This window comes from Mobula birostris, chromosome 28, assembly GCF_030028105.1.
Source record: "Mobula birostris isolate sMobBir1 chromosome 28, sMobBir1.hap1, whole genome shotgun sequence".
In the NCBI taxonomy this organism is placed as follows: domain Eukaryota; kingdom Metazoa; phylum Chordata; class Chondrichthyes; order Myliobatiformes; family Myliobatidae; genus Mobula; species Mobula birostris.
In genome coordinates this window covers 26,243,189-26,263,627 of record NC_092397.1, presented here as the reverse complement: position 1 = coordinate 26,263,627, position 20,439 = coordinate 26,243,189, and the positions used below count along the sequence as shown (strand labels likewise).

The window sequence follows — 20,439 nt, the reverse complement described above, 5'->3', positions numbered from 1 at the left end:
ATCAGAGTTTTCCCTCTCTTAGCGGCCAAAACGTATATTAAAAATATTCAAAAGAACATCTAAACAAGTCTGATGCATTTTGGAAACAGGTCCTGTGAACTGATGAAGTTAAAATAGAACTTTCTGGCCACAAAAAAATGTATGTTTGGAGAAAAAAGGGTGAAGTATTTCATGAAAAGAACCCCTCCCCAACTTTTAAGCACGGGGATGGATCGATCGTGCTTCGGGCTTGTGTTGCAGCCAGTGGCACGGGGAAGATTTCACTGGTAGAGGGTAGAATGAATTCAATTAAATACCAGCGAATTAGCAGCTATACTTCGTTAGAGTTTGAAGAGATTTGTTATGTCCACAAATACACTCAGAAACATGAACTGATGTACCGCGAAGAGTATTTTGACAGGCTGCTTCACTGTCTGGTATGGAGGGCTACTGCACAGGACCGAACGAAGCTGCAGATGGTTGTACACTTAGTCAGCTCCATCTTGGGAACAAGCCTACAAAGTATCCAAGGAACAGTGTCTCAGAGCGGCAGTATACATGATTAAGGACCTTCAGCACCTAAGGCCTGCTCCTTTCTCACTGTTACCATCAGGTTGGAGATACAGAAACATGAAGGCACACACTCAGTGGTTCAGTAATAGCTTATTCCCCTCTGCCATCCGATTCCTAAATTGACATTGAACCCTGGAGACTATCTGACTTGTATTAATATATAGTATTTCTGGGGATGTTTGGCACAATTTCTAATCTTTTCAATATGTGTATACTGTTGTTTATATATTATTTATTTATTTATTATTCTCTTTTTTTTTCGACATTATGTTATACCTTAAACTATTACTACTAATTAACAAATTTCACGTCACATGCCGTTGATAATAAACCTGATTCTGATTCGTCCACCTGCAGGTTCAGACTTATCCTTCTCAATAACCACTGGAAACCCTCCAGAATTATAATCTGTAAATCTATCTCAATGAAACCCCAGTCATCTCGCTAGGCTCATTTCCCACAGTATCTCATGTCCCCTCCCTGGTGAACCATCTACATCAGTCAATAATCTGCAGACATATCTGTTTGCCTCTCTTACTGGTTATTATAAGGCTTAGAGTATTACACTTTTCTTATTCCTGAGTCCCTCCACATTGTCTTACTGGTTGAGCTTCCGGGATGAAGTCGAACTTGTGACATTCTGTCTGATCAGCAGTGCAGCTCCCCAATCTCTTTTAGCTCCCTCTGGACTCTCTGAATCATCTAAATCCTGGAATGTTTCGATACCAGTCCAAACCTTCTCTCAACCAGATCTCTGTAATGGTTGAATCACTGTGCCGTGTATAAATGCAGGATCTAGGTACGACTGTCTGACCTGTTTTACACTCTACACTGAAATAAACTCACTTTTTTTTTTCCTTTCGGTGCCACTGTGCTCACTAAGGTGACCCCATCTTGACTGCCTTTATGCGTTCTTTGACCTCATCTCTACCTTCCACCAATGCAACCTCCTGACCTGTAGCTGTGGATACCAACATACTCTCCACAGGCAACATGATCAAAATCATCAGGATGGCTCCAGCAGGATTCCCTGTGAGAATATGATTTACCCTTCAGTGTAATCCATCCTCCCTGTAAAACAGAGCCTAATGATGAGCGTTCCCGATGCCTTTCCTCCTGACCCAGATGGTTAGCCACACATTTAATTTCACCAACATTTGATCCCTTACGTCGCAAGCATGTGGCATCGAAAGTAATCCCGAAATCACCACCCCAGAGATTTTATTTTTTAAATTACTGCTCACCTCTCTAACTTTTCCTTGCAGGAAGATTTCTCTCTGTTGTTCGTTCTAATAAGCACCATGACATCTGGCTGCTCATCCTACCCTTTGAGAACGGTCTGTACCTTCTCACGGACATCCTTGGTGAAGGTAACGCACTTTCCTGCAATCTCACTCATTTCCACAGATATTCCACCCTGTACCTCCTCGGCTAAAGAGTTTGCTGCATGTGATTCATATCCTTCTATTTCTTGGAAATTCATGAACTTATGTAATAGCCTCTTTGTAAGGAAAATTGTGTTATAATTTATTCAGTATTCATTTTTGATTCAGCTCAGGTTATTTACATAACCGTTCCCAAACAAAGGAGACTGCACACGTGTGAAAACAAACCACTTTATCAGAACACGCACGGTTTTAGTACAGAAAGATAAACAAATATCTACAATAGTAGCAGTACATGAATCAAAATAACTCTGATCATCCATCACACACACAAGCCGATCTCAGTGTTCGATGGAAACAGAGATCCGACAATGTCATGCAGCCTGTTCTGTCCCTCCCGTTCGCTCACGCCCTGTCCCTCGTGCGCTCTCCCTTGCACCCTCTTACTCGCGATGTCTCATTCACTCACTATCCTTCGCACCTCAGACTTCGAGCTGTCTCCTTCTCGTGCTCACTCCTTCACAGTCTCATTCGCTCTCTCTCTCTCTCTCCTCTCTCTCTCTTTCTCTTTCTCTTTCTCTCTCACTCTCCCCTTCCCACCCTTCTCTTCGAACGCGAAGAGTGTTTTTCTCGCTTTACTTCGCGCTCATCCTCGCGCACGCTCTCACCCTCGTGCTCACTCTCGCGCCCTCTCTCTCAGGCTCTCTACCTTGTGCTCTCTTCCTCGCGAAGTCTCATTCACTTTCTCTCCTTCCCACCGTCAAACTTGGTGCTGTCTCCTTCTCACGCTCACTCCTTCATTGTGTCTCATTCGCTCTCTTTATCTCTATCTTTTGCCCTCTCTCTCTCCATTTTCTCTGTCTTCCGTCCCCTCTCTCTGCCAATTCGCGCGCTCTCTCTCTCTCTCTCCTTCTCTCTCTCTCTTTTTCTATCCTTTTTTTTCCTCACAGAGCTACAAGTGAAGGTAATGGTATTTCTCTTCAATTGTAAAACGAGAAATCTGTTACAAAAGACAATTCAAGGTGGCAATAAGAAGGGAAACCTCTAGATAGAGAAGGAGGAGGAAACAGGGTGAAGGAAAAGACGGGTTGTGACGGAAGCACGAGTGGTTGATACAGACGAAAATATTCTCCAAGGTCAGGCAGTTTTGTCAGAACCGGGAAGCGGGGAAAACAGGTTCGTCTCCAGCGTCAATTTAACACGGCGCGACGTGAGATGCAAAGGGGATTTTTTGGGAAGGTGAGGCCAGTGATGCCGTCGTTATCAGCTTTAAACAGCTGTCTTGTCACTGTAAGCAACACACACAAAATGGAAAATAATGAAGTGTTGACAGGTTTCTGATGAAGGATGTCGGTCTGAAACGTTGACGATTTATTCTTTTCCGTAGATGCTGCCAGACCTGCTGAGTTCCTCCAGCATTTTGTGTGAGACCCTTCATCAGGATCTGATTTTGTGTTTGTTGTTTCGTATTGCGACCATCTGCAGATGTTCTCATGTTTGTTTTGTAACTCTGTTCATCACATTGTCTCCATTTACCCACAAGTGGGGAGCTAGAATAGGGCGTACGAAGGCAGCTAAATTGTAATACTTTACAGCGTTTATTTCTAGCGTTTCGTGAGTTTCAAAATCAGATTCAGTGGGTATTTCACCGCATTCTTTAGTTCTTCTCGGAATTTGCTCTGAGTCAGGGCGTAAATACACGTGTTGGTGCAGGAACTGAGAATCTGCAGCATTGTCGATGTTTGGCCTGTGACGTAACGGGGATCCCTGACAGAATGAACAAAACTCCTTGTAATCCGACTATAGATGGAAAATACCACCATTGTTCCCCACAACAATATGAAACTACCGGTTATGCTGAAGAGCAAAACGATGGATTTGCGTCGGTTCTCCATCTCCCGGTCCTTGTCATTCTCTCCACTCTTTTGTCCCCGGAGCCCCCTGCGGGCTCGACTGGCCGCTAGAATCCGTCTGACAGTCAGAATATTGAACAGCAACATCAGAATGAAAGGGGCGCAAGGGTAGAATATGCGGTGAAAAATCACAAATGCGGACCATGAGGGAGAGTTTGTGAAGCTCGTTGTTAAAATACAATACCAGGAAACAGCATCAATTGTTTCTCTAGACTCGTACACAAAGCCCCAGGGGACAGTCTCCAAACAGACCAGCACACTCACTGTCCCGATAACCACAGCCGCCGTTCTCTCGGTGCAATATTTTGTTTTCAGCTTCTCACAGCAAATAGCCACAAATCGATCGACGGTGAAAGCTACAGTCAGCCAGACTGAGGTCGCAGTGCTCGCGAACATCAGCCACGTGACGAGTCTGCACACAGCAGTGATGAGCAGGAATGATCGGGGAAAATAAATCTCAGCAGTCCGCTTCAGCAGCGGATTCGAAATAACGACCAGGAGATCGGCCGCTGCCATTCCCAAAAGGTAGCGAGTGACACATTTGGAGAGACCGCACTTTCCCCGGGACAGGATCACAATCGCCACCAAGTTCGCTGGAAGAGAGACAGGGAAGAGCAGTTTGAGAAAATCCAAACAAAAGCCACTTCTGCAGTTGAGCGGATCCTGTAATGTTTCCACTTAATTCTTGGATTTAGTGGTGGGAGGCTCGAGAGAGGGCGCAGAGCTGGCGGAGACATAGAATGACTTTACACAGTAAAATAATTTGAATACGGATTACTTACTGATGACCAAAATATGAAATGCCAGAGGAAATCTTAAACTAGGTAACCACCTCCTCTGAGTCAATACTGGATGGAACATTTTCTGCCGGTGCCTTCCGCGTCTCGTTCGGACACTGATGACAGGATTCTTCCATTAGACAATCATCAACTTCCATGGCGATCCCTGTAAGGGACAGAACTGCCGAAGGACAGAACAAAAACAAGAAATGCTGGAAACACTCATTCAGATAAAACAGAATATGTGGGGGAAAAAACTGGTAAAATATCTCTCCTCAGAACTGTTCTCGGATAAACCCCAGACACGTGTGTTAACTGGTTTCTTTTCCTGTACAATCTGCTTGGCGTTTAGTGTTTCCAGCATTCCCCGAGTTTGTTTCCTATTCCAGCTTTTGCCTTCTCACTCACTTTACAACAGAACATTGACTGATTTCTGACACAACATCACGACAGTCATGATTCCTCCCACTGAATCCATCGCAGATAAGCATGAGAGAGGAATTCAATGTCCAGCGGCAAACTCGATGCCGCAGTCAGATGTCTGTAACGGTGTCAGATGTAGATATAATAGAATACATCTCACAGTATGGATAACTGTGAAGTACCACGTCGCTTGTGATAATCTGCTCAACAAATATTTCATTGTGTTGTCCGTCAGTTATATTCAGTTCAGTTATATTGCACAAAGTTATTAAAAATCGACATCATGGAACTCCTGACATTTGCTAAAGTGTTACTGCCAGTCGATGGATTGAACATCGCACCTAACTCAGTCAATCGCTCATTTACAAATATGGACAATCAATCAATTGGTTGAATGTCCGCGGGCTGTTTCAACACAATATTTGCAAATTCAGTGCAGCTGCTACAAGACCAAAAATACAGAAACCCGAACAGCTCATTATGGATCACAAACCGCTGGTAGAACGCTGCCTGACCCACTCAGTTCCACAGAGTTTGGCGGATTCCCTGAGTTCCTGCAGCCGTTTGTTTTAGATCCTGATCCCAGAATCCATAGTCCCGGTGTTTCCAATCCAAACCTGAAATGCGGAATACTGGGACTGGTATCTGGCAGTGACAGGAACAATCACAGCATTAGAAATAAACTTTATTTCCCACAAACAGCCCCTGACACTGCGACTTACCGGGTATTCCAAAGGCTGAAATAATAGGATAGTAAAGGTCTCGTATCCGCCAGATGACCGGATAGACCATTTCATGAGAATCTGTGATTCCTGTTGCTCCTGAATTCACTGCTCCGGCAGACACTGAGCTGCTGCTTCACATCAACCCTGATTTATACAGAGGCTCAGTCTCCAGAGATACGGTTATACTCCTCACTAACTTTCTCAGTTACAGTTACTTGAACAAACAATTTGATTCAACACCATTGTCTCTGGTGTACAGATACTGTCTACATGAAAATTCTTTGGCATCACCTCAGTAGTGTCTCTGGTGGAAATAGGCCGGTAGCTTTAATTATAAAGACCGAACCTTGTCACGGAGCAGCTATATATAGAGATTTCATTTTTGTTGTCTAATTAATCAGTATTCAACGAAGACTAGCGACGCTGTCCGACACCTACCTTTCTCTGTAGTTTCCCATTTTGATCTGTCCTTCAGTCATTCAGCTTCATCCTGGTCAATAAGGATACAATAGAGAAAAAGGTCGGGATGGAAACGATCAATTGACCACGTTTCCAATGTCGAAACACGAGAAAACCTGCAGATGCTGGGAATCCAAGGGAACACACTAGAATTCTGCTGAGTTCCTCCAGCATTTTGTGTTTGGTGTTTCTGATGCAGTCGTCTTTTAAACACGTTTTACATTTGACAAAGTTCAAAAGACAATTGGAAAGTAATGTGTTATCCATCAATAGAATGTCAAGACCGGTAAAATAATAAAAATAGTACTCGAAATTGGAAGAACAATAGTTGCAGGATGACTAAAAGTGAACGAGAAAACGACTGGCTTGAGATACAAAGAGAGAAAGAGAGAGAGAGAGAGAGAGAGAGAGAAAGAGAGAGAAATCAGGCTGTGTGACATTGTCGGATCTGTGGTGCTCTCTTAAACTGAGATCGGCTTGTTTAATGGATGATACGTATTATTTTGATTACTGTACTGCGAGGTACAAAATGAATACATTGAATTCATTGTTATTTATTAAGGAGAAGGACCTGGAGGAAAGCGAGATCGGGAAGCGGGTATGGTGACATTCTCGGGCGTGTTGATCCTAAGCTGGAGGTGTTGTTGGGTCTCTCAAAGTGTATTAAGGTGGGTAAATACTTTCGGGGATTTAGTCCACTGGGGGACACAGACCACATGCGGGCAAACATACAGATCGAACTCACATCATGGTCAACACACACAGTGAGCTGAGGGGAGTGATCCTGTGCTGTTCTGTTCACTGTAAATTATTCAATGATTTGAGAAGAATGGGCAAAGGATCAAAGGAGCATGTAATGAAATTCTTATTTTTACACTGATTGTTGTTCTCATCTGGGACACACTGCCTGCAGGGGTGATGAGAACAGCCAATCAAATTGTTCAAAGATGAAGTGGACAGGTCCTTCCGAAGAAGTAACCTGCAGATCATAGGAAGAGAACTGGGAATGGGACAGTGGGAATGCTGTACTATAGACTTGATGCTCCGCACTATAGAATTGATGGGTTGAATGTTCTAGTGTATCCCCCAATGATCCTGTGTCCACTAATGATCTGAAACAGTCAGTCTGGTCTCCAGGAAACAGTTAATTTAGTCATGGTCCGGTCTGTGTAATCTACATTCCGGTTCACGGTCCGCTGCCTGTACCTTATTGCAAGTTTTCCGGTATTCCTCAGTTTCTGTTGAGACAGCTGATTCTCGTTTGGCTGGTCTCATAAATAGCTTCAGGATTGAGCCTCTGGCTGCTGGATTGTTCCTGTCCATACCCGCTATGTGAATCCCTTCTGTTCCCCTTCCTTCTTTGACCCGCCAGAAGCCCTGCCTCTCCTTGCCTTGCCTCGCCTCGCTTGCCTCGTCTGAAGCCTTGCCTCGCTTGCCTCGTTTGAAGCTCTGCCTCGCCTGCACCGATGTCAAGTTCAATCGCCGGAGCAAGGTAAGGAACTGTCTATCGTTGTTTTGAATTTTCTATGTCCACGCCTTCGCAAGGTAGGTCAGGCAGTCTGACGCTGCCTTGTGTTGGGAACCGTCCTGTCATATTTTGTGTTCTGTGTTTCAGTCCCGGCCCTACGTCCTGTTTCCAAGGTGGGGGTGGGGGGGGGGTGGTTGTGGTCCCGGCTCTGTGTTCCATATTCCTGTCTCTTCCTTGACCAAGGCTCTGCGTTCCGGTCTCTTCCTCCACCAAGTCAAGGCTTCGGGATCTCGTCCAGTTCTAGCCACGTCCAAGAACCTTGTCCTGTCCAAGCCTCGGCTTTGTATTCTCGTCGTGTCCATGTGTCTCTCCCAGCCCAGGAGTACCTTGCCCAGCCCGGTGTTGGGGGTCCCTCGCCCTGTGCTGTGTTTTCATTGTCCTGTCCGGGAGTTTCATCTCCAGTCCTGTTGCTACTCCTCAGCTGTAGCCACGTCTTGTCCTCGCCTAGTTCTGGAGACGGAGCCCGAGTCAAGTCCCAGGTTCTGGGTCGTTGCCCAGTTTCTGGCTCGTAGTCCAAACCCAAGCCTCGAAAAAAAAAACACAACCATGTCCAGTCCTGTAGCCACATCATGTCCTCACCTTGTTTCAGGGTCCGAGCCAGAGTCAAGACACAGGTTCTAGGTCAGTCACCAGTCTCTGACTCGGAGTCCAAGCCCAGGCTGCTAGTTCGATGGTCCTTGTCCTGGTTCCGGTAAACTAGTCAAGTCCTAGCCCAAGGCTGTGTTCTTGTCCCAGCTCCTAGTTTGCATCCAGTCACGTCCCTAACTCTAGTCTCTAGCCATGTCCAGTTCTTAGTAATTCAGTGTCTGTGTCTTGCATTTGGGTCCGCTCCCATCACCCCCACCATGACAGAACAGTCCAGCCAGACTTGGACCCAGCGACACAAACACTGCCGTTTAACACTCGCTATCCTGGGTTCTTTCCCGTCGAATGCCCCACCCCCACCCACTCAAGTCATCAATAATCTGGGAAGCGTTTTGGGTCTCCTGAAGGCTCCCATTGAGCGGGGAATGCTGTCATTGTCCGGTCCCTGAAATCCACATTCCGGTTCACGGTTCACGGTCCGGTCCATGTTCCTTATTCCAGGGATTCCGGTTTTCCCCACTTTCTGTTGAGGCAGCTGAATCTCGTTTAGCTGGTCTCGTAAACAACTTCAGGATTCAGTCTCTGGCTGCTGGATTGCTCCTGACTGAATCCCGTCTGTTGCCTCGCCTGAACCCTTGCCTCGCATTGCCTCGTCTGAAGCCTTGCCACGCCCTGCCTCGTATGAAGGATTGCCACGCCTTGCCTCGCCTGAAGCCTTGACTCGTCTCGACTCGCCTGAAGCCTTGACTCGTCTCGACTCGCCTGAAGCCTTGACTCGTCTCGACTCGCCTGAAGCCTTGACTCGTATAATGCCTTGCGTCGCCTTGCTTCGTCCTAAATCTTGCCTCTCTTTGCCTCGTCTGATGCCTTGCCTCTCCTTTCCTCGTCTGAAACCTTGCATCCTGTTGCCTCGTCTGAAGCCTTGCCTCGCGTTTCCTCGTCTGAAGCCTTGCCTCGCACGTAACGGTCACCTGCACTGCTCTCAAATTTAATCGCCGGTGCAAGATAAGGATCTGTCTATCGTTCTTTTGAACTGCCTCTGTGTTCACGCCTTTAGTTGGTGGGACTGGCCTCTGGCCGCTAACTAGTGTTGGGAACCCTCTGTATCCACGCCTTCTTTAGGTAGGTCTGGCCGTTTGCCTGTACCTCGTGTTAGGAACTGTTTGTGTCCACGCCTTCTTTAGTTAGTTCCGGGCGTCTGCCACTGCCTTGTGCTGGGAACCGTCTTGTCATATTCTGTGCTCTGTATATGAGTCCCGGCCCGACGTCCTGTTTCGAAATAGGGGACCCGGTTCTGTGGTCCATGTTCCTGTCTCTCCCTCGACCAAGGTTTTGCGTTGCTGTCTCTTCCTCGACCAACTCAAGGCTTCGGGGTCTCGTGCAGTTCTAGCTACGTTCAAGAACCTTGTCCTGTCCAAGCCTGGGCTTTGTGTTTTCGCCTTGTCCATGAGTCTCGCCCAGCCCAGGAGTACCTTCCCAGCCCGGTGCTGGGGTTCCCTCGTCCCGCGCTGGGGTTCCCTTGTCCTGACAAGGAGTGTCAAGTCCAGTCCTGTTGCTAGTACTTGTCCTGTAGCCTTGTCCTGTCCTCGCCTACTTCCGGAGTACGAACCCGAGTCAAGTCCCAGCTTCTGGGTCCTTGCCCAGTCTCTGTCTCGGAGTCCATACCCAAGCCTCGAAGAAACCCAAGTCATGTACAGTCCTGTAGCTACGTCATGCCCTCGCCTAGTTCCGGGGTCCTTGTCCAGGCTCTGGCTCGGAGTCCATGCCCAGGCTCCTAGTTCGAAGTTCCGTGTCCTGGTTCCGCTATCCTAGTCAATTCCTAGCCCAATTCTGTGTTCTTGTCCCAGCTCCTAGTCTGCATCCAGTCACGTCCCTAACTTTAGCAGTCCGGCTCCGCTCAGAAGAGCACCTACCTCTTGAATTTTCTAGTTTACATGGAGGTACATACCCTCGGGGTCCTCCGAGAGGGTGAAAGAATGATAGACCCAATCGGACGGATACAGTTAATTACAGGGAACGACTACGACCAAGAGCTAGGATAAGAGGCTCTGAGTGTCCAGTGTGTTGGCGTGGGAGAGCGTTTTCCAGCATCAAAGGTTTACGAGTCCACCAAGCAAAGTTGAAGTGTTATTCCATCCCAGTGGATGAAGATGAGATTTCTTCACCAAGCACAGATGATGTGGTCTTTTCAACCACTGAATCACAAGCCACGGCGATTCGCTCTGGACAGAGTCATCATACGCCAGGTCAGACGAGCGATAACACAGGTCAGGTTTCAGACCAGAGTACCCAGGTAGATTCTTTGCATAATGGCAGTGGGGAGGAGGTAGAGAAGATGAGGAAGATCAAGTGGCCAGCAATGGCAGATGAGAAGGCTTGTCGTGTATTTGATGAGGATATCAGCATGATGTTGGAGAATACTCTCAGGGGAACATCAAAGAGGAAGTTCGAATTGATGGGCGATATGATTTACGATGTTGGAAAGTACAGGTTTGGTTTGGTTGAGTTGAAGAAAACAAAGCCTACTCAGCAACCAAGCAGGCGCCAGAAGGAGATTAGTAGGTTCAGGAGAGAGTTTAGATCGTTGAGACAGAGGTGGAAGGTAGCAAGTGAGGGTGACAAGCCAGGGCTTGCTGATCTCCGAGAGCATTTTCGAATGAAGTTAGCATCACTCCGTCGTGCAGAGTCAGAAGGTAAAAAGAGAAAGAAGAGAGAGAAGGCAAGAAAGTCGTTTTTTGAGAACCCTCACGAGTTCACGAAGAAACTGTTTGAACAAAGTAAGAGCGGACAGCTTAACATCTGTCAACAAGAACTTGAGGATCACCTGGCAAGCACTTACTCTAACGAACAGCGGGAGGCTCCTTTGTTTGACATTTCAGGGCTTGTTACGCCTCCCGAGCCACGAGTGAAGTTCGATCTGTCAGAACCCAAAATGGCAGAAGTCGAACGGTTCATGAGAAAGGCAAGGTCAGGTTCAGTGCCAGGACCTAATGGACTGCCGTATAAGGTGTTCAAGAAGTGTGAACAGCTGAGGAAATGCTTGTGGAGATTGTTAAAGGTGGTGTGGAGACAAGGTGTTGTTCCTTTGTCATGGAGTGAGGCTGAAGGAGTATACATCCCGAAGGAAGAGAATTCTATATTGAATCAGTTCCGACCAATTTCACTCCTGAATGTAGAAGGGAAGATTATGTGTGGCATTCTGGCAGAAAGACTATCTTCATTTGTGATAGAGGATGGATTAGTAAATACATCTGAGCAGAAGGCAGGAATACCAGGTCTTCTCAGGATGCCTTGAACATTTTAGTATGATATGGCAAATCATCCAGGAGTCAAAAAGGCTGAGAAGAAATCTGGCTGTAGTTTGGCTTGATCTGGCAAATGCATATGGTTCTGTGACCCATGTCTTGATTGGGTTTGCAATGGAATTCCTATGGATTCCTGCTAAAGTGAGGAACTTTGTTATGCAGTACTACAACGATTTCCGGATGAGGTTTTCCACTCAGCAGTTTACAACTAGGTGGCAGAGCTTGGATGTTGGAATCCCAATGGGATGTGCAATTTCACCCATCCTTTTCGTGTTAGCCATGGAGGTTATTGTGAGGGCTGTAGAATCAGTGGGACCAGGTGTCGCACTTGATGGCGGAGAGGAGTTACCACCAATACGAGCGTTCATGGATGATCTTACACTTTTGGGTCCCAGCACGGAGGCAGTGGAAAATGTACTATCTAGACTCGAGAAGCTAATGGATTGGGGAAGAATGAAGTTCAAGACCAAGAAGTCAAGGAGCCTTGTTCTTAGGAGAGGAAAGCTGGTTGACTTTTATTTCACCCTTTGTGAAGAGGAGATTCCATCCATTCAGGACCAACCAGTTAATAGCCTCGGGCGATGGTACACAGAGGAGCTGAGAAACACCAAGAGTGTTCAAGAGACAGCAGAACAGATCAGCAGAGGTCTGATGTCTGTTGACAAGTGTGGCTTGCCTGGCAAGTTGAAGTTGTGGTGCTTGCAGTACGGACTGATGCCACGGATAATGTGGCCACTAACTGTCTATGAAGTGGCAATGTCCCACGTTGAGGCAATGGAACGGAAGATCAACAAGTATGTGAAGGACTGGCTTGGAGTACCGAGCAGCCTCACCAATGTTGCAATCCACAGTAGCCAGACAAAGCTCACCATCCCAGTGCAATCCCTTGTTGAGGAGGTCAAGGTAGCCAAGGTGAGATCATTCTTGATGCTTCGAGACTCAAAAGACCCTGTCATCAAGGACACCCAGCCGGACGTGAGATCAGGCAGGAAGTGGTCAGCCTGTGTAGCAGTTGATGAGGCAGAGTCCAGGTTGAAGCACAAGGGGACGGTTGGGACTATCCAGCTAGGCCGCCAGGGACTTGGATGGACAACCCACAATTGGTGGTCATCTTCTACAGGTAAGGAGCGCCGTGAGCTTGTAACACAAGAAATACGAGAGGTAGAAGAGGAGAGGAGGTTAACTAAAACAGCTGGCCTGGCCAAACAAGGGGCTTGGACCCGCTGGGAAATTGTTGAACAACGACATCTATCTTGGAATATTTTGTGGTAGATGGAACCACTCCGCATCTCTTTTCTATGCAGAGCAGCGTACGATCTGCTCCCAACACCTGCCAACCTCAGCACCTGGTATGAAGGTAAGACAGACAGGTGTGCTGCTTGTGGCGAGAAGGGAACACTTCAACATATCCTGATTGCATGCAGAGTCAATCTTTCCAGCGGCATGTCCACGTGGAGACATAACAACGTTCTCAAAGTTGTAACAGAAGCGGTTGAGCGGAGAGTACTGCAGCACAACTTATCTCATGCCCCATGCTGCACAGAACATCGCATATCATTTGTGAAAGAAGCGTCCAATTCAAGGGTGTACAGCATAGGCTCACGATCAAGCAGATTTTCTTCAGCCAATGATTGGTGTGTCAAGGCTGGCCTGGACGGGAAAGGCAGTTTCCCGGAGGAAATAGCTTTCACAACATTGCGTCCAGATATAATTGTATGGTCTGACAGCAGTAGAGAATCGGTTATTGGTGAATTCACAGTCCCCCGGGAAGACAACATCGATGAAGCCCATGAGCGCAAGTTAGCCAAATATGCAGAGTTAAGATCAGAGTGCAGAGACAGAGGGTGGAAAGCCTCATGCTATCCATTCGAAGTAGGCTGACGAGGGTTTATTGCGTTCACTCTCCAGAAGTGGCTGCGTGACCTTGGCTTCACTAGAAGAGAGATCAAGTCAACCAGCAGGGCTGTAGCTGAGGCAGCAGAGAAAGGATCAGCATGGGTGTGGACCAAGTATGTCCAGAGGGGCAGATAGTCAGACTGTGTATACATATCTTGCAAACCGTTCAGTAGTTGCATAGACACCTGAAGAGCAGACTATCTGTTGGATGGAAGTGACCAGCAACTCTGATAGAGGCAGATGCCAAGTTTTTAAGCTCACCAGTTGGAGGTGGTGCTTTAGCACTGCTGGCCCACCACCTCGAGGGAGTCTTGATCATAAGCTGCCGAAACTCCTGAAGACAGGTGGCAGATCAACGAATGATCCCACTGGTGATAGCACAGGACAGTTAACATCTTAGTCCATGAGTATTTTGTTACTCTAGAGAGAGTGCAGAGGAGATTTACAATGATGTTGCCTGCATTGGAGGGGGTCCCTTATGAGAATAGGTTGAGTGAACTTGGAGCGACGGATGATGAAAGCTGGCCTCATAGAGGTGTATAAGATGATGGGGGTCATTGATCATGTGGATAGCGAGAGGCTGTTTCCCATGGCTGAAATCACGAACACGAAGGGACATAATTATATGGTGCATGGAAATAGGTACCGAGGGGATGTCAGGGGTAAGTGTTTCACGCAGCGAGTGGTGGGTGCGTGGAATGCACTGCCGGTGGCGGTGGTGAAAGCGGTTACAATAGGGGCTTTTAAAAGCCTCTTAGATAGGCACATGAAGCTGAGAGATATAGATAGCTATGCACAAGGGATATTCTAGGCAGTTCCTAGAGTAGGTTACATGGTCGGCACATCGTTGTGGGCCGAAGAACTTATAATGTGGTGTAGACTTCTCTGTTCTCTGTTCTCTGTTCACCCTTTGTGCCACAGAGAAATCCCGAAGGGAAATGGAATACAGTAAATCGGTTCTCCCCGGGTTTAGAAGCGGAGACCAGAGACTGGTTTTTGGAGCGATTTTTTTAAAAAACCCGCATTCGTGAAATGGATCAGGGAGTCACAGAGAATATAAAGATAAAAAGCTGGAGACACGTAGTCTACAGGATTCGAATCTGCGCGGGGAAAACACAATGGATTTATCGTCTATCGTCATAACCTCTTGGCCACAACTACAGCGTTCTCCACACGCGACAGGGGCAGTCGTGATCCCGGTTTCAAAGAAACAGACTTGCCTTTGAACTGAAAGCGAAAACTGCTGCAAATAGGCAGCAGAACCATTAGCATCTGTGGAAGGTGAAACAATATTCACGTGCAGCTGAATTCAACGCGGGCATTTGGGCATTTATTCAAATAGAGCGGGACAGGTTTCTTCACTCTGTGAACACAACACCCCCTCCCCTCGCCCCCAGATCCCCATGTGGGTCTCAGCAGCAGGGACAACGGTGTTTGCCGTTTCCCGGCTGTCATGGAGAAGGACGTGCTGGGCCGCCTTCCTCGGTCGCTGCTCTACGTGGGATGAGAGAACTCCCACTGGGCTTTCAGTGACGGGGCTGCAGAATTCTGACCACGCGTCCAAGCAGTGACGGCGATGGGGGAGTCTGCCCGATGGCTGTGTCAATATTCGGACTGGTTCACTCCCCTCCATCTTCCTGATCCATCCGACATCCTTAGAGGTTTGAAAGGACAATTATAATCAGGATTTCTTTGTCCATTTGGTGTTGCGCGAGGCAGGACCCCATTATTAGCTCTTCGGCTCGTTCAGGGATCGATTCTAACACAGTCTGACTCCTGGAGTATGCTCGCCGTGGATTGTATAACTCTGGTCTGTTGGGAGATGGCGACACTAATTTACCGGAATAGGATCTGCAGCAGAAATGATCCGACAGAAAGCTGCCTGGGGACTGATCGAGTCACACGGAATTATGGGAGACACCTTACTCCTCCAATCTTTTGCAACGTCATTGAGCGATGGTTGTTACTGGTGAGCAGAGCTGCCTTCCAAGCAGTTGACCCGGCTTCGATTTCCAGCCATGGCACACTGTACCATTTTAGACTACACAACAAATAAACTTCTTACATTGACACGATCTACGCAGAACTCCAAGGGCCAAGTAATCGACTCACGCTAATTCATGTTGTGAGTGTAAGATGGCTTCATTAATTATCATTCACTGTGTCGTGGATCAGAGATGGAATTAACGTCCCTCAAGAGTTTCCCGTTCAATCCTGTCTTGATTCTATTCCAGATTCTGCAAGAATGGCATTTCACAGGAAGGATTGGCAGGATTTGCAAAGTGGTTCCCCGATGTTGCCTGATTAAAATGATTGAGCTTGTTTGCCTTCACTGGAATGTCAGCGCCTAAGAGGAAACTTGACCGAATTAAGAAGTCGAAAATTATGAGGTACATAGATTGGGCAGATAGTCAGAATTCGATTCCCAGGGTACGGATTTGAAATTCTACCGGGAATGAATTTAAGGTCGGAGTGGGAGAGAGTTTAATGAAGATGTGTGGCTCACGTTTTTAGACAGAGTGGCGTGGGTGCTTGGAACGGGCTGCCAGATTCAGAGATGGAAGGGTGTACGATGTTTTTAGATAGGCTCATGAATATGTTCGTGTGGAGCGACATCGATAGAGGCACAAGGAGAAAATCTACAGATGATGGAAATCCAAGCAACACAGAAAATGTTGGGGGAACTCAGCAAGCCAGGCAGCATCTTGGGAAAAATACAGTCGACGGTTCGGATCGAGTCCCTTCATCCGGACAGGAGAAACAATCGACGAGTAATTGAATTCAGACGGTGAGGGGACGGGAGAAATAAACACAAGGTGATGGGTGAAACCGCCGGGGGAGGGGCTGGTGAATTAAAGTCTTGAAGCCTTGATTTGTGAAAGAGATCCTGGGCTGGAGAACAGGGAATCTAATACGAGAGGACAGCAGGCCATGGAAGAATGAAAGGGGAGGTGATTGGCGGGTAAGGAGATAAGGTCAGTGAGGGAAACGAGACCGGGGCTTGGTGAAGGAGGTGCCATAACCAGAAGTTGGAGAAATCTATATTCATGCGATCAGGTTGGAGGCTCCCCAGACGAATATAATGTGTTGCTCCTCCACCCTCAGTGTAGCTTCATGGCGACAATACAGGAAACCATGGGCTGTCATGTTGGAATTGGAATGGGAAGTGAAATTAAATTGGCGGCCAGAGGGGGATGTCATTTATTCTGTTGGACGGAGTGTAGGTGCTCGGTGAAGTGGTTTCCCAATCTGTGTCAGGTGTCACCGATATATAGGAGGCCACACCGGGAGCACTCAATGCAGTAGATGACCTTCAAATACTCAGAGGTGAAGTGTCGCCTTACCTGAAAGGATTGTTTGGGACTCTCAATGGTAGTGAGGCAGGAGGTGTAGGGGCAGGTGTAGCACTTGCTTCACTTGCAAGGATAAGTGCCAGTGGGAGGGATGAACGCACATGGGATTCAGATAGGGAGCGATACCTGCAGAAAGTAGGATGTAGAGGGGGGAGGGAAAGATGTGTTTGGTGGTGGGATCCCGCCGGAGATGGCAAAAGTTTCATAGAATTGTATGCTGGAAGCAGAGGCTGGGGGGAAGTAGGTGAGGACAGGACGAACCCTCTCCCTGGTGGAGGGTGCGAGGATGAGATGAGGGCAGACGTGAACAAAACGGAAGAGATTCCGTTGAGGGCAGCTTTGATGGTGGAGGAAGGGAGGGAAAAAAGACGATATCTCCTTTGTTCTTGAATGAAACGTCTTATCCTGAGAGCAGAAGCGGTGGAGACGGGGGCATTGAGAGAAGAGGATAGCATTTCACAAGTAACGGGGTGGGAAGCGGTATAGTCCAGATAGCTGTGAGAGTCTCCGTGTTCAAAATAGATATATCAGTAGACAAGCTGCCTTCAGAGAGAGAGACAAAGAGATAAAAAAAAAGGAGGGAGGTGTCGGATAAGGGCCAGGTAAATTGTTGTGCAGGGTGGAAGTTGGAGGCAAAACTGATGAAGTGGATGAGCTCCGCATGGGTGCAGAAAACAGCAGCACTGCTGTCGGTTATGTAGCGGAGGAAAAATTATGGAGCGATACCAACGTAGGCTGGAAGATAGACTGTTCCTGGAAGCCGACAAACAGACAGGCACATCTGGGATCCCTGCCAGTGTTTATGGCTACACCTTTTGTTTGAAGGAAATGGGAGGAGTCGAAGGAGAAATTATTGAGTGAGGACGTTCCTCCAGACGGAGGTGCGTAGTGGCAGAGGAGAGCTGGTTGGGTCTGGTATCCAGATGGAAGCGGAGAACTTTAAGGCCATTAATTAATAGTTTTTAATGTGTAGCTTTTTGTTCATTGATGCTGTTGTATTGTTCAGATCTACTCTGAAAGCCAGCAGGTACATGAATGCCAGAGTAGTCGATGTTGACATATACGTAATTAGATAATGATACTACTTTGGACTTTGAACGTGCTCTCCGAGTTCCTATTGCCCACTATTAATTGCTTATATCTGGCTTTTATCGGATTTTGGAATGCTGGGAGCACAGAACCCGCCGTCCTCACTCGTTTTCCACTAGATGTGAGTCTATTCCACACCAAAATTGTTATCTGGTGACGGCCCTCGGAAGCGGCTGAGTCAGGTTGGCGGATGGATCAGAAAGGAGGACAAGAATGAAATAAGTTAGGGCGCCGGTCCTGCTACCTGCAGACTTTCCATATCGATCAGTGCCAGGGCGCCGGGCCAGCGTCCTGGAGCTCCGTCACTGAGAGCCCCCTCAGCTCACGTAGATCAGTAGCTCAGGAAGCAAGCCCCACTCCGCCTTCTCCAGGACAGCGGGGAAACGGCAGGCACCATTGTCTCTGACGCTGAGGCCCACCTGGCGATCTCGGGGTTTGTGGTCGCGATGTGAAGAAACCCTGTGCCTCTATAATTGAGTCCCTCTGTCGCATGTGGAGAACATGGTAATCCTAGCCGAGTGGTTCAGGTATTGGACTGGAAATCCATTGGGTTGTCTTCGGGAAGATTCAAATCCTGTCCACTGCAATAAATGGCCGAGCAGACTCGAAAGGCAGAATCAGCCACTCCATCTTTTGTTTTATATCTTTCAACGTCCAGCCTTTGCAATTTGCTACTCAGATTTACTATTAAGGGTGAGGTTATGGAGTACTTGGTGACACAGGACAAGATTAGACAAAGTAAGTATGGTTTCTTTAAGGAAAAGTATTTTGAAAGTCTTGGGCTGCTCATCTCAGAAAAGATGTGCTGGCATTGGAGATGATGGAGAGCAGGTTCACAAGAATGACCACGGAAATGAAAGGGTTATCATATGAGGAACATTTGATAGCTCTGGGTCTGTACTCAGTGGTATTTAGAAAGATTAGGTGGGATCTTATCGAAACCTTTCGAATGTTGAAAGGCCTAGACAGAGTAGATATAGGAAAAGATATTCCCTACGGTGGTGGAGTTAAGGATAAGAGGTCGCAGTCTCAAGAGAGAGAGGCGTCTATTTCAAGCAGATGCAGATGCAAGCATCGGCGGATGCGAGGTCGTTAGGGGTATTGAAAGCAGAGCGAGATATTCTCTTGGCTGGACAAGGCAACAAAACCTATGAGAGAAGGCGGGGAACTGGGACTGAAGAGGGGAAACATAGATCAACCCCCATGACCAGATGGTGATGCAGACTCGATGAGCCACATAACCTAATTCTGATCTATGGGATCAGATTGAAGATTTCATCATAAATTCGACATCGGGGATGTAGCTCAGTGGGAGAGCGCATGCTTCGCATGTATGAAGTCCCGGGTTCAATCCCCGGCATCTCCACAGAATGTTTTATAAATGGGCGAAAAACAAATGAAGAACTTACTCTACGCTCAGCCTTCATTTCCCTCATTGAAGTACGGGATAAGCCTGTAACATGTGGGAGAGTTAAGAACGGGCCCTTGCTGTATCCGTAGGGAAACTCAAATAACATTGCGCAACATTCATTGCACAGCAATTCCAGTTGCTCTGTGAAGCACAGTGTCCCAGCGGATCCGCGGAACCCATAACCTCCAGGTCGATGGATCGAAACCATCTTCTGCTGTATTCATCACTTATCAGTGCGTTTTAACACCGCGACCTGTCACATTATGTCCAGATACTTGGGAATCCACCGCTTTCAGTTGAATAATGGAAGGAGAAATGAAGAAAGATTTTAAATTACATGTGTGCAACGATCGGAGATGGGCATTTCTGGTTTATCTGAGGCTTTTGGTTCTGATATGTACAATATGATTTCGTAGGCGCACACTCATCCACACAGGTTTTAATGAAGTCAGTGACAGCTGTGGCGTAACCCATTGGGACTCGAAGATGAGTCCCTGAACACAGTCCTGTCTACAGATTTAAAGCTCTCCTACAAGAGCCGCTGCACCTCCCTTGTCCATATATTTTTAGTCCTCAGTACTGATGCTGCGGACATCAGTGCCTACCTATATTTAGGGAGTAGAAATAGAGCCAGACTTTCCAGTGTGGGCAAAGTGGAAAATTTGGAAAAATATTTTCTTGCATCAGTTAAATCCTGTTGACGAATGTTCCCTTTCCCAAAACACAATCATGCCGGGATGGAAACTTTATGCAATGAACAGCTGAATCGGAAACGATTCCGAGGACTGTCCCGTCGCACAGTAAAAAGTGCGTCTGTGAAATGCGCCAGTGCCACAGTCAACGAACAAACATTGGGTGACTCAGTGAAGTATCCTCTCCTCGGAAATCTCAATGTCAGATCGCTGTTTCGCACTGAATTTTCGTTAGTTTAGTGGTTAGTATCCCCATCTGCACGGGGAAGACGGGGTCAATTTCCCCGTCAGGGAAACGGTATTGCTCTTTCCATATTAAATGTAATTGTAACTCGAATTTTCAA

The 20,439-nt window shown here is 47.2% G+C and overlaps 1 protein-coding gene and 1 non-coding gene across 2 annotated transcripts in view; both read left to right on the top strand.

Moving 5' to 3' along the window:
- Positions 1–20,439, top strand: part of LOC140189167 (uncharacterized) — a 420,311-nt gene that overhangs the window by 230,573 nt on the left and 169,299 nt on the right. The gene's annotated exons all lie outside the window — the stretch shown is intronic.
- On the top strand, positions 19,287–19,358 carry trnaa-cgc (transfer RNA alanine (anticodon CGC)). Its single transcript has one exon. It is a non-coding gene; the product is annotated as a tRNA-Ala (tRNA).